This window comes from Mesocricetus auratus, unplaced genomic scaffold (genome assembly GCF_017639785.1).
Source record: "Mesocricetus auratus isolate SY011 unplaced genomic scaffold, BCM_Maur_2.0 Super-Scaffold_100004, whole genome shotgun sequence".
Lineage (NCBI taxonomy): Eukaryota > Metazoa > Chordata > Mammalia > Rodentia > Cricetidae > Mesocricetus > Mesocricetus auratus.
In genome coordinates this window covers 5,822,529-5,842,012 of record NW_024429189.1, presented here as the reverse complement: position 1 = coordinate 5,842,012, position 19,484 = coordinate 5,822,529, and positions in this window count along the sequence as shown.

Here is a 19,484-nt window from a genome sequence, read left to right as displayed (position 1 = left end):
AGCTAGGGGGTGGGCAGACCTCCCTGCATGGCTTGTCTGGGGAACCCATCAGCCTGCTGTGTCAGGGTTTTGTAACTCTTTGGATTTTAAGAGGCAGGTGGGGGGGTATCACAAGGATAAAAGATCAGAGAGGACCAGAGGGTTTGGGCTTCCTTAGGCTCTGGGTGCAGGGAAGGAACCTAGCAGGACCCCAGGTCTAGGGCTGGCACCCAAGCTGTACTTGAAACACAGGTTAATGCATGGGTTGTCAACAGTGGGCGTTCAGTAGGCAGTGGAACTGACTGACAGGAGATCTGGTGTGGACAGTGATGTCTCCGTGTTCAGGAAGGCATGAGTAGTAAGAGGTACTGGAGGGGGCCTGAGACTAATCTGTGAGTTGTCTGGCAGCTACGTGGGGGGGGGGGTTCTCAATTTGGTGATAATCAAGAGGAAACTGCAGGAGAGATCTGTTCGCAGACTCTTCCTAGGGGCTCCCTGCACTCAGCGGCTAAGCAGGGGTGCCCAGAGGCCTCTTGACAGGTGCAAAGAGGCAGGCCACAGCTGTGTATAGAACCTGCGTTTCGGGGCAATTAACTCCCCACCAGCCGAAACCTGGAGGGAGATGAACCAGCCTCTGCCCAGGCCTGCTCAGGCCCAGCCTGACATCACCTGGGCAGCCCCACCCGCTTGCTGGAGCCCACAGGTGACTAGAAAAGGGGTGGCTTGCAGGACTGGGTGGGGCAGGGGGGTCATGAGGAACAGGGTTGAGGATGAGTGGGGATTCACTTTCTTGTGGAAAAGATGATCAAGCAACAAGTGCTGAAATGGAAAATGGGGGGTTAAAAAAAGCTGGCAAACTTCCACATGCGAACAGGGCAGTTGGATTCTGTGAGAACTGTCTAGAAGGCCTGAGAGTCAGCCCGCCGGGCAACAGGGATGTCCTGTCTTCCCTTCTTCTCTCTGTATTTGCCACCTTCCCCACATCAACAGAACCCGCTACTTGTAAGCCTTTGGGTTAGCCAGCTCTTCATGCAGCCGGAGGTACCCGTCTCCAAACCTGGCTTCAGTGACAGGTGTAGGTGTGCAGGCTGGTCCATACATCCTCTGAAGTATGTAGGTAGCCGTGAGGCTAACTTCCAGAGAGGACACTCAGCAGAATGGGGCCTCGTGGGCAGGACTGTGACTGACCCCCGCTCAACAGGACCTGTCCCAGTGAGTGCCCACTGTCTGGTAATTGGCCCAAACAACAGACCAGCCTTGCTTCATCTCCTGTTTCTTCATCTCCTGTTTCCCCAAACAAAACAAAAAACAAACATCAAAACAGGCCAGCACTCTGTCACATGGCCAACACAAGGGAGACCCCACTCATGTCCTTTCGGCCTTGAGATCAAGGCTCTGAGTTGTTCTAACCTCCACGGCAGGGCCAGGCTGCTTGCTCCTGGGATGGGCAGCTGGACACGCAGACTCTGGACACAGGGACCATAGTATCAGGCAAGGACAAGGGTCCTGGGGTCTGCCAGACTGTCTAGCTCTCCCAAGCTCCACTGTCTTGGAGCAGACAGATCTGTGTGGTAAAAAAGGAGGCTGGGGTGCCGGGCGGTGGTGGCGCATGCCTTTAATCCCAGCACTCGGGAGGCAGAGGCAGGCGGATCTCTGTGAGTTCGAGGCCAGCCTGGTCTACAGAGTGAGTTCCAGGACAGCCTCCAAAACAATACAGAGAAACCCTGTCTCGAAAAACCAAAAAAAAAAAAAAAAAAAAAAAAAAAAGGAGGCTGGGATGCCAGGGTAGAAACAGCTGTCTAGGCAGAGACCAGGCATTCAGCTAAAAGATGCGTTAATCAGGCAAGGCAGTCAGTCGATAAACATTTATCGAGTGCCAAATGTATACAGAACACAAGAAGTTAGGGACACAGCAGCGGACTGTCTGTCACCTGAGGAGACAAACACTTCTGCTGGGGGTGCCATCCGGAAGGCCTTCCTGGAGGCAGAGGAATATTTCCAGGGTTTTCGGAGGCTAAGCTCCCCTCTGTGTGACGGGAACTGGTGCTATCTGCCCTGGCGGTTCCTTGCGTAGACAGATGAGCCCGTGGGCAAGGTGCCAGGCTCCTTCCCACTCTGTGCTTCCGTCCTTGTGTTTGGGGACAGGTCCGAGAGTCACTGCGCTTCAGTGTTCTCTGGGGAGCCAGGCGATCTGGGGGTGCTGATCCCATTGCACAAAGTCCGCAGCTTCAGTGGCTTGTTAGGCACATGTGCTCCCAGGATGGGCTGGATCACAGCAGCTGGGCCCCTGCTTGTCCTGGGCCAAGACCTCAGCAGAGCAAAGAGGAAGCAGACACGAGTTCTGGTGCAAGAGGGATGTTTGTGTAGATGACCCGTGAGCTTGTGCAATGAATGTGGGGGTCCGGAAAACTGGCTGCCTGCGGCCGCACGCAAGGGGCAGCTGTGGGTCATCCGGAGCAACCCAATGGCCAGGCTGTCTCCATCGAGCCATACAGGCTTCTGCCCACCAGACAGGTTTCTAGCCTGCAGCCCCAACTGGGTACGGGGACCCTATCCCACAGGTCTGCCACTCCTCAGCTCTGTACCCAGCCGTGATGTGGCTCTCGTGCCACCTACTAGAGAGCCTTGGGGGTCAAGACCACACTCCCCACCGCACATGCTGAGACTGTCTTCCTTGCCAAACCCGGACAAGCCCTTGGTGTTTCTCAGGACAAATCTGGAGGCTCGGCCCTTGTGTTAGAGTCAGGCTCTGGTCTGAATGATGGCCTGTCCAAATCTTTCTCTCAGAGCACCCTGTGGGAGTTGAAGCAGAGCTTCATTGGGTGAGCTCTGGAGCACCTTGGGCAGAGTAGGAAGAAAAGGGGTCAGGCAAGGCCCTGAGCTAGGCTGTGTAGGAAGAGCTGTAGTAGCTTAGGAAGCCTAGAGCAAGGGCTACACAGTAGACACAGGCCTTGGCATCTTCCCCAACTAGCAAGATAAGCTAGAGATGAGCCACCCCCTCCACACCTCATGCCCAGAGGAGGGTCTGGATTGTACCGAGCATGGGACAACAGCAGCAATAGAGTAAGATGCTTTGAGGGGCCCCTGCCCATCCTCCACAGAGAAGAGATTCTAAATGGCAGGTAGGTACCCAAGTGCCCAGTTGTCCCTAGGAGTACCAGTGTCTTGAGAGATGACCCTGAGACCGCAGGGAAGGGAAGGGGAGGAGCAGCTGATTATTGCAATGAAGCATAGATGCGGAGCCAGGGCTCCACCCTGGCCACCACTATCAGGGCCTGTGTGTATGACCTCAGCAAGCAGGCTGGCACGGGGAGGGGCGTGGGTTCCCCCTGTCCTCCAGGCCTCATTATCTGGGGCTGCCTTGCCCTGCCAGAGATAATTGTTTATAGCTGGAGCAGATGCTGGGAACTTGTCACAGGGCCAAGGAGGGAGATTTCGCAGACATGGTCAGGGGCTGTGGCCCCTGGCCAGGGAATCCCAGAGGTCTGTAGGGGTTGATTCGGCCATGATGGCTTTCTGAGTGACATCAAAGGCTGGGAAGTGGAGGTGACCTGCCCTGGGGTTGCACAAACATTTGGGTGGACTACCCTGGGACCTCCTTCTCAACTCTTCACCTGCTAGGTGCTCTCTGGGCAGGCGGAATGGGTTGGAGGGACCTCCAGACACTTCCCAAGAGACTGCCTGCAATGTCCCAAGCCATACTCTTCCACCAGCGCCCTGGCTCGAGCTGGAATTTCTTTGCAGTCCAGGCATGTGATTCGTGACTAAAGACCAGGAAGCAGACACCTGCTCCCCTCAGTCTTACCAGAGGGACACTGACCCAAGGCTTCCCAGGACCAGACATGGAGTTGCCTCCCCACATGGGAGATCTCAGAAGAACTGGGACTCTCTGGGATCCCACTGAGCCCCTCTTCCCACACCAGAGCCTTTCAGTCACCCCCCACACCCCCCGGACCCACCCAGTGCCCGCAGCTAGGCTTCTTGCTCCTCTTGCAACATCACATGAAGGCTGTGGCAGAAACCCTCGTCACTTTCAGGTCCCAACCTGCTGCCCGCCTCCGGCTCCCAGGCTCCTCTCCCACGGGGGAGGGGGTACCAGCCCAGAGACCCTGTGGAGACATGTCCCTGGGTTGCAGGTCCCTGGGTTTCACGTCCCTGGGTTGCAGGTCCCTGGGTTTCACGTCCCTGGGTTGCAGGTCCCTGGGTTACATGTCCCTGGGTTGCAGGTCCCTGGGTTGCAGGTGCCTGGGTTGCAGGTCCCTGGGTTGCAGGTCCCTGAGTTTCACGTCCCTAGGTTTCACGTCCCTGGGTTTCACGTCCCTGGGTTGCAGGTCCCTGGGTTGCAGGTCCCTGAGAAAGGGGTGGTGGGCACTGCATGCCTCACCTGCCTAGACAGAAGTGCTCTATGCCCCGATCCCAAACAACCAGGGCCCTCACAATCACCGCCGGGTCCCGGTGCCTTGGCCTCCAAAAGGTCATCTGCCCAAAGCCCTCATTAGATGCCTAGGGATGGCACTGCTCAGCCTTGCCCACATCCGGGAAGTTTGTGTGAGCAGAGGAGCGCATTGCGGTTGGCCCCTCCTCCAGGTCCCCAGTTGCACCCTTGGGTGGTAGAGTCCTATTCCTCAGAGACCCTGGGTGCCTGAGGGAGCTGTGAGTTTTGCCTAGGCGTGCCTGGAAATCAAGAAGTCTCTTTGGACTATGGACCGCCCTAGAGAGAAAGGTAGTTCTGGGGGGACTCATGGGTAGGGGGCCTGGGGCCTGTGTGTAGCCAAGACCCAGCACCCCCTTCTCTGCTTGCTTCTGGCTTCGGGCAGGTGGGTGGTGGCCTCATGCCCTAGGCTTCCTGTTCACAGCACAGGCTGCCACAGGTGGGGCCAGTGACGGGGTTTTCCTTCCTCTGGGCCGATGAAGCAGAGGCGGGGATTTGGGGAATAAACAAGAAAAGGCATCTCCCTGCAGCGGCCCTGCTAGAGGTGAGAAGGCCCCGGCGCTGGGCTTGGTGAAAGGCACCCACCTGCCGACAGAGGTTCCTGGAGTTAGCAGCCTCCTCCCTCTGCCGAGGCCGATGCTTTGGCCATTTGGATGTGTCTAGCAAAGCTTCCCTGTACCATTAGGCAGGTTCCACATGGCTCACAGGACTTGGCACTCCAGCAGCCACACCTACCCCCAGGCCTCTTTCAGAAACACTACCCTTAAGCCAGTGCAGTGTCCTACTACCCTGCCTTGGTCTCTTTCCTGCCCCCCACCAGTGTCTGGTCACGGTACTGTCCCTGTATGACCTCTGTGTTTCATCCACTGCTTTGGGGGGCTATGGCTAGGAGGGAGCTGAGTAAGGCCTCCCTGGGGGCCTCCGCCCTCAGTGTCTGGGACACAGACCTACGGAAGCAAGGTGGCTGTGGCAAAGGGCTCAGGACAGCGATGAGCAAAGGGTAGCAGCAGGCATGGCCATGGTGGGCCCTGGTCAGGGCCAGGCAGAGTCTGGGGCAGCAAATGTAGCCCACATCTGCCTGGCCCTTCTTGCCTTGGAGGGGCACACAGCCTGGACCCTCAAGGCTAAAGCTCCCTTCATGCTCCTTCTTAGCCTCTGCTCCTCAGGCTTCATCTCTTCTGCCACTCCAAGCAGAGCCTGACTTTGTGATCCAGGGCAGGCATGGCTACCTCTTCCAGGAGCCTCCCCAGGACTCCCTGCCCATGACTTAACTCCCCTACGTCCCGGGACCTGGACAGGCTCTGAAACCACTTCAGGGTACAGAGGTTGGATGTCCTAGGCAATCTACCTCTTTGTCAATGCCATGGTCAGTGCCTAAAGAGCACTACCTAGCTCCTCTAGAGGCAAGTACACTTATTGATGATGTCTCTCAGGGCAGCTGCTGTATCAAGCAGGGCACATGCCCGGGCAATGCTCGCTGCAGCTAGATGCTAGCGATGGCCCCCCTGGCCCCTAGAGCTGCCTCCCGCCCCAGGGAGCCCTCTCACTGTCTCTCCATAATCCTGGCCTGGTTCTCGTGGCCCTCACTGATCATACGGTCAAACTGCCCAGTTCTGTCTAACTCCTGCCAGAAGCAATTATTGAGCGCCAGCTGTGTACTGTGCAGTGCTGATGTGGGCAGAGCTGATGGTACAAGTGGGGCGGCAGGCCGGTGGACTCGGGAGCATAGGAGGAGAGTCCCCACCAGACCCAGTGGAGACCTGGACAACCGGTCAGGGAGCGGCTGGGGGCTGGGCAGCTTCCTTGTGGCTTCCTGAGGGGCACTTGCTGGTGCTCACACCTGGCCACCTGCCACTCTCCCTCCTCCGCTCCTCAGCATGTTCTCACGCTCAGAGCTGGCACAGAGACCGGGCCACGCTGAGACTTGTTGTCCTGGTCTTGGGAAGGAAGGCGAGGCTCTTCTCTGGGCCTGGGGGCAGGAGCTGCAGCAAGTCTGGACACGGCAGGAATAGGGAAGGTTGCAACACAGGCCAAGCAGCTCCCACATCCCAGCCCCCAGGCCAGCGAGGGCATCAGCGCTGTCCTCCCCGAAGCTAGTCTAGAGGGCTGGCCCAGGGTCCTGGCCCTCCCTTGTCCTATTCCCACCCCCTTGAAGCTGGGTGATAAAGGTGATTGAGATGTAAATGGAGGCTGGCTCAGCTGCCTACTCTGTCCCTACCACAGATACAAATGTCACCATAGGACTCTGCAGTGAGAAACATGATAGAAATGGCCACCTTGGGGCACAGATCTCTGTTTCCACAGTAGGTGGCTGTTGCTTCAGGACCAGGAATCTTAAGGTCCTAACACTAACAATCTGAGAAATGGTGGTCTGTGGTTTCTGCCTCTCTGATGTTGTCTAGTATTGGACTGAGTCCCTGGCTAGGTCTAGCCACTCTGGTATATCTCTTTGGCCCCATGGAGCCAAGAACTGGCTTGCAGCCTGGCCATAGGCCTGCCCCTCCCATGGGCACCTGCTTTCTGAACGCTAGCTACACTCCTCTGGTAACAGACGTGAGGTCAGTGAAAATCCCTAGAGTCCAGGCCAGTCCCTTGGGCCCCTGAATCTTGTCTCTGTCCCACCAGACCCTGGAATGGGCCTGTAGTTTTAAGGACATACTCCTGTCTGGGAACCCCCAGCTAATGGAAGTCCCTCCAGGAGCAAACAAAACCCCAGCATATTCCTGATCTGTCAACTGTTTCAGTAGAGGGGCCTGAGAGTCTGTCCTGGCTATCACCTTTCCCCACTCTGTTGTCATTTTGGGAAACTGAGACCCAAGAACACAGGCCCACATTTAACTTCTGGAACTATTGCTGGCAGGTCCCTTGGGGAAGTAACTTGGTCTTTTAGCTTTGGGGTGCAGATCTCCCAAACGCTGCATCTTCTGGTCCTTCATTGGGACCCTGTGAGACGGGTCCTTTCTGCAGGAACCTACTGCTGGTGACAGTGGCAGCAGCTAGACGGATAAGACAGAGGCCCCCCTAGGAGGCAGCCCCTCAACACTTACCACCCACTGGCACCCTCCCAGACAAGCGTGGGAATGTAGCTGGCAGGAACAGGCCTCTCCCCCGGGAATCAGCACCTGGGAACTGGCCAAGAACACTCTGATCCAAAGAGGAAGCACAGTTCAGTTGCCCAACCTGACCCAAGACCACTTCGAAGTGAGGAAACCTTGGGTAGATGCAAACTGTCCAGGCTCAGGCCCAGACTGAGCTCCAATCCAAGCCCTGTGATGATTCCCAATTCCTGCTACAGTCAGAGCCTAAATCCCAGTCACAGTCTGAGCCCTGAACCTCGCCACAGATAGAGGCTTTACACAGACACAGACTACGCTAGTCACCACGAAACCATCCTGATCCCCGCTCCCGGATACAGACTGACTAAGGTGATGTACATGCTGAGCCTTGATCCTATCTGCATTACAACTTTTGACCCCAGCCATAGACAGATCCCTCAAGTCAGGTACAAGTTTGTCTCTGATCCTCAGGCGGTGGTGGGAAGCAGAGGCAGGTGGATGTCTGGGAGTTCGAGGCCAGCCTGTTCTACAAGAGCTAGTTCCAGGACAGGCTCCAAAGCTACACAGAGAAACCCTGTCTCGAAAAACAAAACAAAAAACAAACAAAACAGTTTGTCTCTGATCCTAATCACAGCCAAACCCCTCAGCACCAACCCAAGCTGAGCTCCGATCAAAGCCCATAGACTAGGCTCTCATTCTAGCTACAGACTGAGCCATGGTCCTAGTCGTAGATTGAGCCTTGATATAGCGCTGGCTGAGCCCTGACCCCAGCCCTGACAGCACTGACTAACCCTTAACCAGCTGTACACTAAGCTCTAACAAGCACAGGACGGGAGATCGACCAGGACCTGGACCTGAGCATGGCTCCCGACTTCAGACCCCACTGGTTCCGACTGCAAGCAGCTTCATCTCCCTCTTTGCGGGCCTCTAGAATCTAGCTGTGTCCACCTTAACCCTGTGTCGCCTCATTTCCTAGACTGAAGCCACCATGGGTTAGTTGCCTTAGCAGAGGGAACAGTGGAATACAGAAGATGAAAGCCTATTCCCACTGGGCTCTGAACTTCTCTGTGTATTGTGTCCACTTGCAAAGTAAATTAGGGTAGCTGGCGTGGACTCAGGACAGAGCCTGGGCTGTATGTAGCCTGCAGGAAGGCTGAGGAGCTAGAGGTGGGAAGGTGAACAGGACACTGGGCTATCTGGTCTTCTGAGCACCTGCTGTATACTTACACTCACCCTTCTGAGCTGGCCCCAAGGAGTGAACAGGATCTACTGGGCATTGGGTAGGCTAGTTCACCCTGTGCCCACTCAAGTATGTACAGCTGTGCTGAGCTCTGACCGGTTCAGTCACATGCTAAACAGACCCCAATTTGACAGTTGCAGGCATGTGAGGCAGGGTACCTGGCCGGGGCGCTCCTCAACTGGGGGTGGCCAGAAGAAGTCAGAGATAGCAGAGAGTGGGGACATCAGAAGGACTCGGCCAATGGACGGTACCAGATCCCCATGCCTGCTCCAGTCCCGAGCTTGCAATCTTGTGCTGAGGGAGGAAGCTGCTTATCGGAGCTGAACTGTCCCTCTAATCTCTGCACTTATCTGCCTCCTATTTGCCCAGTGAGAGTTTAAACACACGGCCTGGAGGTCAAGGGGAGTGGGGAGGGGACAGCTGATGTTTGCCCAGCTTCTCCCAGCTATGTTATAAATAGCCTGGAGCTTCTTGGCTGTGGGTGGTTGCAGTGTCCCCCACAGGCACCGCCTAGCACTTGGGCACCAGATGCCAGGTGGCAAGCCTGAGATATTGACATTCCCCAGCTCTGTGTTTGGCTTCCGATAGAGGCCCTGACAAAGGCATGGCTGGAAGAGCCCTTTCTCATAGGAAAGCCCCCTGCTCTCTGCAGCTACTCCCCCAGGTCACCCTGGACCACACCTGCATCGTGGGAAAGCTCCAGGGCAGTAGAATCCATGCCGAGAGCCTCGGAGGGTCCAGGACTGGGCATGGCCAGAGGCTCTGGCCTTTGCTCTACAACTGGTTAAACCCGGAGAGTGACACTCAGGATGTAGAGCCTTGACCTGGGTCAGAGCCCTTCCATGGAGTTCCAGAAGGTGCCACTCCCTAGAGCATCTGTGTAACCAATACACCTTGGTTTTCCAGCTATAAAAATGAGATCCTGGGGAAATGGAAGCTGGGCAAAGTGGAACACACCTTTAATCCCTCGGCAGGCAGATGGATCTCTGCAAATTCAAGGCCAGTCTGGTCTACACAGTGAGTTCCAGGACAGTCAGAGCTGCATAGCAAGACCCTGTCTTGAAAAAAGAAAGAAAGAAACAACCAGCCCCCTGCCCATGAAAAACCCAACAAACAAAAAGGCTGGGGAAATGGTTCAGTGGGTAATGTGTTTTCTGAGCAAGCTTGAGAACCCAAGTTTGGATTGCCAGTATATAAGCTGGGGATGGTGGAACATATCTATAACCCCAGGACTAGGGGCAGACAAAGACAGGCAGATATCAGGGCCTTGCTGGCCAGTTGGGCTAGCCAAAATGGTAAGTTCCAGATTTGCCTCATAACATACGGTAAAGAACAATAGAGAAAGACACCTATTAGACCTCTGATGGTCACTTGTACACACATGGGTGAGCACCACTGTACATCCATGTGTACACATGCATCACACACACACACACACACACACACACACTGGTGGAAGAAGATGAATGCACTGTCAGACTGTCAGCACCCTTCGACTGTAAGCATGCCTTAGAGCTTTCCCATGATCCCAGTGAGGGCTGATACAGCCAAGCAAGAGCAGGGGCTGATTCTCAAGGGAGAGCCACTGCCTCCTCGCAGGTGAGCAGGTGAAGGAGAGTCCTAGCAGGTAGTGTTGGCCCAGGCTCTACTCCAGCAAGGCTTCACAAGCCCCGAGTTTGGCGCCCAGTACTCCCAAAGCCTCTGAAGAAACTCATTTGCGTTTGCATTATTGGTTTTCATCAACCTCATTAGCCAGTTTACAGGGTCTCTAGGTCACTTCAAAGCCCTCCTGGCCCCGGAAGCTTTGTGAGCCCTCCTTGTACCCCTCGGGATGGGCTAAGTGATCCCCAAGTTCTGTAGACCCCTGGGGCCACACGCCAAGAGAGCAAGGTGGGGGGGCCAGGTGGGCTTGCTGTCCCTGAGGACCTCAGGAGGGCAGTCAGGCCTGTGGGTGCCACGGCTGCGTCCACCAGGCCGCCCCCCCCCAGGTCTGCCAGTCCAGCAGGGTGCCCATCCCAGCTAATGCCACCAGTGCAGTCAGCCTGGGAGGGGGATCCGTCGTGCTGCTGGATGGGGACACGATTCTTTTCCTCTTCATTTCCACCCTAGAAAGTCAGACTAGCACAGGTCACTGGTGGCATGCACCTTTAATGCCAGCAGAGGCAAGCGAATCTCTGTGAGTTCAAGGCCTACAGAGCAAGTTCCAGGACAGCCAGAGTTACATGGAAACCTTGTCTCAAAAAAACAAAAACAAAAAACAAACGAAAGAAAAAAATTAAGTTAAACTAGCAAAAACTGTTTGCTGGTCATATTGGCATACAGGAACGATATTAATACTATAAATAAAGCATTTTCTTTCCTCCAAAAGTTATCTTTTCACCTCATTTTTAAAGAAATGAAGATAGCTGGGCATTGGTGGCACACGCCTTTAATCCCAGCACTTGGGAGACAGAGGTAGGCAGATCTTTGTGAGTTCAAAGCCAGCCTGGTCTACAGAATGAGTTTTAGGACAGGCTCTAAAGCAATACAGAAAACCCTGTCTCAAAAAAAAAAAAAAAAGAAATTAAGATAATTCATATGCTATGCATGTCTGTTGGGTCATGGGACCTGAGTCTGACTGGGCATATTGGGTATCAGAGAACAGGGAGGGAGGTCTGACAAGATATAAGTGGGGTGGAAAACTAAGGATAAACTCAACAGCAGAAACCAGAGTGTGCCAGGGGCCCTCTGTGACCCTGGCATTCAGTAGAGTATAAGAAGGTATGGGCAGTGTCCATTTGGAACCTCAGAGCAGGTCAGATGACTGGACCAGGAGGCCTGGGGGACAACGTAATGGAGTAGGAGGTGTGAGGGGTAAGGAGGTAGAGCCACAGCCTGGAGCCTCGGGAAGAGGCTACTGGGGTGCGGAAGACTATGTGTTCAATAGTCTCACTGAACAGAAAAGGCCACTAGACAGGTAAGGAGATTGGTCTGCCTAGCAGGCTTCAGTCTGTGCAACAGAGACAGCCTTGGGGAGCTTCCTCAAAAGCCCGGGAAGGAGGCATGGGCCTGAGGGAAAGAGGGTGCTGTTCCATCTGAGGAGTCCTCACCAGCATTGCAAGACGAGGTGCAGGTGGCGCCGCCCCTCCACCCGCGGAGCCCTGTGCACACGCGTCCGTCCTCCCCCAGCCACCTGAAACGGCCTGTCCAGCAACCACACAGCCCCAAGTCATCCCGCTGCTCCCCTTGTGGATGGCAGCCCCTCCCATCCCTGGGGAGACTATGGCCGCCGGTGACATCTGCTCGCCCCTGTTCCCACAGTCCTTGCGCTCCACAGGCTCTGCCCTGGCACCCGATGGGAGCTTGCCACACTCCACCAGGTTCTGTGGGCCCTCAGAACCACTGAGGCATGCCACCCAGGCTCCAGTCCCAGAGCTGTGGACCTGCCTTCCGTCCTGTGAATGCCAGCTGAGTCTGAAGCCTGCGGCCAGACACCCTGAAGTTGGAACTAACTGCACCCCACTCTCAGAAGAGGAGACCTAGACATCCACAGATCTCCCCGGACAAACCCTGTAAGCTGCCCTCCAGTCTTTGTTCCTGAGTGCGGGTACGGAGCCCTAAACCTTTCCAGTGCTGCGAGCCTCTGCTGGACATCAGCTGGGTACATGCAGGCTCAGCTGCGGCCTGCCTCTTGTTAGGGACCCTGGAGAACAAGGCCCTCACTGCGCACTGTACCCGCCCATTGCCTGTTGTGCACCCAGGTTTGTCTGAAGGTACAGGTACCTGTTGCTCTGGGCCAGCTGGGAGCCAGACTTGGCTGCTGCCAGGGCCAGGGATGAGCTCAGCGGAGGCACTAAGGCGGGGCAGGGATGGGCCTGTGATGGGACCTTGGCAGCATTCCAGACCGCTCTTCTGGGCACACAAAAGCCTGCTGACCATATGCTGCTGCTCTGATTTGTTGGGGTTCCAGCTGGAAGTGGCCCACATACTGCACCCTACCCACCCCGGCAGGCTGTGCGGTGTCCTTGTGCCCCATTACTCCTCAGAACCCCTCCCCCCAACCGGGTACAAGCATTCCCACTGCCCCGAGTCCAGGGAGTTACAACTGAGCCCCCAGGCTTTGCTGGCAAAACACAGGGCACCCTATGAGGAGCTCAAATGCAACCTGAGAGCAACATCATCTAACACCCTGGCCAGCCTCAGGTAGGAAGGGTGGCTCCCTGCTGGCCTCAGAGCTCCAGCACACGTCCCCTGTCCCCATCCCTCATCCGCCCTGCCTAAGGCCTCTCCATGCCACACTGGTGGGTCAAGCGCCCACCTGCAGCCCCGCTCTGACTTCCAGCCGGGACTCCAAGCTTGCCAGCTCTTGAGGTTCAGCCTGTGTCTCTGGGGGTGGGGAGCTCCCATCTGAGGGGAGGGAGGAGAGGGGGCCTGGACTCGGGGTGAACCCTCCTCTGCCTCTTTCAGCAATGCTGTCCCTGGCAGCTGGCACCCCTTGTTGGCCATGGGGATACCGAAGGGTTTTCAGAGGCCTGGCCATTGATGACCCCCGGGTCTAGGGCGGGAGAGAAGCTGAGGGAGGAACAGGATGCGGACAAACCATGGGTACCCGGCAGAGATTTGGGTCACACATGCCTGTGTACACAGTCCGTGCCCTTTAGCCGTTTCTGAAGCCACAGTGCCCCCTTGTGGTCGCCTGTGGCTCTGCATCGCCTACCTCACCCCCAGTCGAGAGGTGAGGTAGGTCCACTGGCACCAAGAGCTGGCAAGGGCGTTGGCTACTATGTGGGGCCTACAGGAACTGAGGAACAGAGGGGAGGAAGCCAGCCGGGGAGCCCTGTGATCTGAACACTGCAGTTTGGACTGGGAGCCTGGGTTTCTGGGCCGGAAGCCCACACTTCCCTCATACACTCCAGCATTAGAAGAAGAGGACTCAGGCCGGGCGTTGGTGGCGCACGCCTTTAATCCCAGCCCTTGGGATGCAGAGGCAGGTGGATCTCTGTGAGTTCGAGGCCAGCCTGGTCTACAGAGCGAGTTCCAGGATAGCCTCCAAAACTACACAGAGAAACCCTGTCTCGAAAAACAAACAAACAAACAAACAAACAAAAAAAAAAAAAAAAAAAAGAGGACTCAGGACCCTCCTGAGAAGCAGGTCAGGGCCAGCAGAGGTGGAGGTAGGGACCTACTCCTCCCCAGGATCCAGGCCTATGGGGAAGGTGTGGCAGGGCTGCCCCCTCCAAGGACTGTAGACAAAGAGATTACATACCAACAAAGCAAAAGAAAAATGAGATCAAAATGGACCAACAGGAGCTGGGATGCGGTGGTGTATGCCTTTAAACCCAGCACTCAGGAGCCAGAGGCAGGCGGATCTCAAGGCCAGCCTGGTCTACAGAGGGAGTTCCAGAACAGCCAGGGACACACAAACACTGCTTTGAAAAACAAAACACAACAAAAAAACGGATCAACAGGGAGCTGGAGAGATGGTTCAGGGGTTAAGAGCACCAACTGCTGTTCCAGAGGATGGGGGTTCAGTTCCCAGCACCCACATGACAGCTCATAACTCCAGTTCCAGGGTACCTGGCACCCTCACACAGACTCACATGCAGGCAAAACACCAGTGTACATAAAAATAAACAAATCTTTAAAAAAATAAATAAAATAGACCAAACAGAATTATGTAACCCACAATTAAATCTAGAAAGACTTGTTTAAAAAAAGTTAGGATCCAAAGAGGAAGCATCTCCTCACACTCAGCAGATGCTGGGAAGGCAGTATTTTAGTCAGGAGCCACTGTGTGGTCAGTGCTCGGGAGGAATGGGCAAGAGGAGCGCTCATGGCTTGCTAGGGTACATGAGTGGATGGAGAAGCAAAAGGAAGAGAGGAAAAATAACGTCTCAGATATTTATATATATATATAAATCCGATTATTAAAACTCCATCAACTCAGATGACGTGGAAAATTCCCCAAAGGACTAAAACTGCTAACACTGACACAAGAAGAAAAGGAACCAGAAAAATCCTGTGCCTACTAAAGCTCAATTTATAATCAAAAGCCCTTGCGCGAGATTGGGGATGCGGCTCAGCTGGTGCAGCGCCTGCCTAGCAGGCGGGAAGCCCTGGGTTTGACTCCAAGTGCCACGTAAGACAAAACCAAAACTAAAACAACAGCGGAGGACAGGGTGAGACGGCTCAGGGGTTACAGGCACTTGCCACCAAGACCTACACAGCTGGAAGGATCCCGTTCCACCCCTGAGACCCACAGGGCGGAAAGTGAGACCTGACTTCCCAGAAGTTGTCCTCTGACCTGCTCTTGAGTGGTGGGTGAGCATGAGCCAGAGCTGTCACATGGACACATACACAGAAGCCACTACCACAAAGAAATCCTTGCCCCACTGGTAGATGCACTGAACAGTTTGAGGCAGAAGAAATGTTGATTCCATAGACTCTCAGAAAGCCAAAGTTCACGAGGACAGAATGACCCACAGGTAAGCTGTCTATGTATGTGCTGACTGTCCCAGGAGGTCTGTGCATTGCAGACACGGCTCCCGGAACGGCTGAGCAATGGAGCCTGGTGGGAGGTGGTCCCTTTAGATTGTGGGGCTTCCTTGGCCCTTGGATGCAGGTTCATTTGGTTCACACTTTGAAGTAAGCAGTGACCTTCATAACAACAGCTTGAAGCAGGAAATCCCTACAGCCAGCCCAGCACCCAGCACCCAGGAGCACTCAGGAGCACCCATCACTCAGGAGCACCCAGAACTCAAGAGCACCTAGGACACAGGAGCACTCAGCACTCAGGAGCACCCGGCACTCAGGAGCACTCAGGAGCACCCATCACTCAGGAGCACCCAGCACCCAGGAGCACTCAGGAGCACCTAGCACTCAGGAGCACCCAGCATCCAGCAGCACCCAGCACTCAAGAGCACCCAGAACACAGGAGCATTCAGGAGCTCCCATCATTCAGGAGCACTCAGCACCCAGCAAGAGGGACTCACTAAAATGTGAGATCTGGACATGCCTATGCCTAAGCAACATGGGGCAAAGACTGAACCCTCCGAGATTGCCAAGGCAAGGAGGCCTGTAATTACCACTGCTGCTCTGCTCAGAGCAGGGCCTGGAGGACACCGTTAGGCCACAGCAGGATTCAGACAGATGTATCAGAGGAAGACATACCTTCTAAACACAAAACGCTCTCTCTCTCTCTCTCTCTCTCTCTCTCTCTCTCTCTCTCTCTCTCTCTCTCTCTCTCTCTCTCTCTCTCTCTCCAGAGTCTCTCTGTGTAGCCCTGACTGTTCTAGAACTTGCCGTGTACACCAAGTTGGAACTGAAAGAGACCTGTCTACCTCGGCCTCCCAGGTGCTGGAATTGCCCAGGCCTGACTTTATTTTGTAAAGACAGTCTGCACTGGTTAGTTTTGGTCAACTTGACACAAACTCTGGTCACCTGGGAAGAGGGAACCTGAGTTGAAAAAAAAATGCCTCCATCAGACTGGCCTGTGAGCACGTCAGTGTGTGCGGGCTTCTTGATTCATAATTGATGGGGCAGGGTCCAGACCGCTGTGGGAAGTGCGACCCCTGGGCAGGTGGTCCCGGATTATATTACAAAGCAGGCTGAGCAAGCCTTGTGGCGGGGCAAGCCAGGAAGCGGCATTCCTTCACTGTCTCTGCTTCAGTCCCTGACTCCGTGTTCCTACTATGGCCTCCTCTCAGGGTGGACTGTAACCTGGGAATTATAAACTAGAGTAAACCCTTTCCTCCCCAAGTCATTTTTTTTTTATGGTGTTTGTCACAGCAACAGAAAGCAAACTAGAACACTATAGTGGCTTGAATGAGAATGGCCTCCACAGGCCCAAATGTTTGAATTGGTGGAACTGTTTGGGAAGGATTAGGAGGTGTGGTCTTATTGGAGGAGGTGTGTCACTGGGAGCTGAGTGGGCCTCGTGGTTTAAAAGGACTCCTTTGTCTCTGCCTCCAACTTTTAAATCAAGATGTAAGCTTTCAACTGTTCCTGCCACCATGGTTTTGCTCCAACATCATGAACTCTGAAACTATAAGTCCCAATTTTCTTTCATACATTGCCATGGTCCTGGTGTCTTTATCACAGCAATAGAAAAGTAAGACACAGAGTCTCACCATGTGGCTCAGTAGGTTCCAGAACACAAGATTCTTCTGGCCCAACTTCCTGGGAGAAAAGACCTATAATGCTTCACCTGATGGAAAAATTTTTGAGAGTCAGGAGGTGGTGGCACACACCTTTAATCCCAGCATTCGGGAGGCAGAGGCAGGTGGATCTCTGTGAGTTCAAGGTCAGCCTGGTCTACAAAGCAAGCTCCAGAACAGGCTCCAAAGCTACAGAGAGAGACCCTGCCTGGAAAACTGAAAAACAAAACAAAACAAAACCAACAAACAAAGCAGAAAATCTTTTTGATATTACAAACAGTTGCAAGGCTGAGAGCAAAGGGTCTGTTCAGAAAATTGTGAAATTTCTGTATTTTATCAATAAAGCACTGGAGATTTCAAACATCTGTAGGGACTGGGGAAGTGGTTCAGCAGATAAGGGCATTTGTTCTGCAGGCATGATGAGGACCTGAGTTCATATCCACAAAGCCAACATGGAAAGTGGACACGGCTGTATATAGATGCCTGCGACCCCAGCATTAGGGACCTGAGACAGGCGGATCTAATGAACTTGCTGACCAGGCAACAAAGCAGAAATGAGGCCTGCCTGGTTCAGTGAAAGTTGTCTCAAGGCAACGGTGAGAAAGGTGTGTGATGTGCAGCTCTGGCCTCTATGGGAATGCATGGGTGCACACATCTGCACACCAATGTGTGTGCACCCCTGCCACCACTATATACAAAAGTAAATGAAGACAGAAATGTTAGTGAAATATGTACAGTAACTGAAGGGCTCTGGCAGGCCTGAACTCAGCAAACCCAGGCCCTAGCATGGCAGACACGTCACTGACCAGTTTTGCCTTTCACCCTTCTCCTGCCTTCCATTCCCTCTACCTGGCTAAACCATTAGATTACATTCCTAAAGCTAGCACCAAGTCTATTCCCATATTTGGCCGCTTCCTCTTCTTGAGGCTGATTACCAAGGTCCAGCTATCAAAATGTTTAAGTCCAGCAATCAAAAGCCTCTTTGGCTACCCTAATTAACATGTCCAGTCAAAATTCACCCTTTCTCTTTATAAACTGCCCTTTGCCTATGGGCCACATCTGTCTCCTCCCTGTCCAGAGGCAATCCTTTGTCTATCTGGGGCAAATATCCTTTTCGCCTCCTCTCTCGTCCTCTATCTTCTGTCTTTGTCTCTCTCTCACCTCTCTCTGTCCTTCCTTCCTTCCCCCACCCCCTCTCTCTTGAGACAGGGTTTCTTTGTGTGGCCCTGACCATCCCGGAACTCACTCTGTAGACCAGGCTGGCCTTGTACTCAGGGATCCTTCTGCCTCTGCCTCCCGAGGGCTGGGATTAAAGGGTGTGTCACAATCGCCCAGCTTGTCTTTGTCTCTTATTCCCTGTCCTTTTGTCCCTTTGTAGTACATAAGTCTCATCTGTGCTGAGAACCTGGCCTCAGGTGTCTCGGGCTGACACCAGTCCTTTCAGTAACATCTGAGCTAAAACCCGGACATGGCTGGATGCTTGTCAGCTGGCTGTGACCAGTATCTTGAGTGTCACTACCGTTATTAGCTGTGCAGTAGGGGAGGCGGTGCCAGGAGTCCGCTTGTTCTCACCGGGGGTGGATGACGCTGGACCAGCACACAGGTGGGCAACGGCAGGGTCCAGGCTGTCTCCACCACCACAGAAGTTAGAGACCGGCCATGGAGAGGGGCAGGGATCCGTATGCTAATGCACCTGAGCCGTGATGCAGACACGGGCTCAGCTTCAGATGTCAATGGCAACACCTAAATGCTTAAACCTGTAGCACCTACACAGGCCACACCCACACCTTCACATGGGGAAGAACAGTAACTTCCTTTCTTAGTTTACCACAGGCAGTCTAACACAGCCTCTGCGCAGTGATCAAGGCTGAGAACAGCGGTGGCAGTCTGCGCCGGCCAGGGACGAGAGTGGCCTCTGCAGGCCAACACTATGGCCACAGCAGTTGTAGATTAATCAAAGGGAGTCCAGACACCCACCCAGCTGGCCTCTGAGCTGTCAAGGCCACCAAAGAACTGAGTTGTCAAAGATGCTGTCACAGCCAAGAGGAGCCCAAGGGGGCATGAAACATGAGGTGTTCTGGGACAGAGATGGGTTCCTTGTTTTTACTTGACGTGTGATTTTTGTGGATGATACAAATCTGAGTCAGGGCCTTGCCCTTGCATACAAGCATTTACCAACAGAACCCCAGTTTTTTTTTTTAATTAAAAGGATGTATACATATTTTAAAACTTCCCCAAGAAGCAAAACAAAGGGTCATCTCAGGATGTTTCCTGCTCCATCTCAGGAAACAAGCGATGAGCTATGTTACCATTCCTCTTGCTGTCCCCTCCGTGAAACCTTGAAAGGGGAGTTCACACACCAGCTGCACCATGTTCAGCAGAACTGCCAGTTGCAGAAGGACGAACATTTGCAAGTACATTGTTCACAAGTATTCGTGAGTGAAGCTGACACTCCCTAACTCCCGTGTACTCAGATATAGGGCACCTATCTTTGCGGATACTTCCAGATGACACTGGAATGGCACCGAGTAACGTTGATCACCCACAACATTACTCGGTGGGTATCGGTGGGTCTTGTCTAGCCAGCTGAAGGCCAGAGCAGAGCGGGGAGGGAACAGCTTGGAGACGTGGCTCAGTACAAG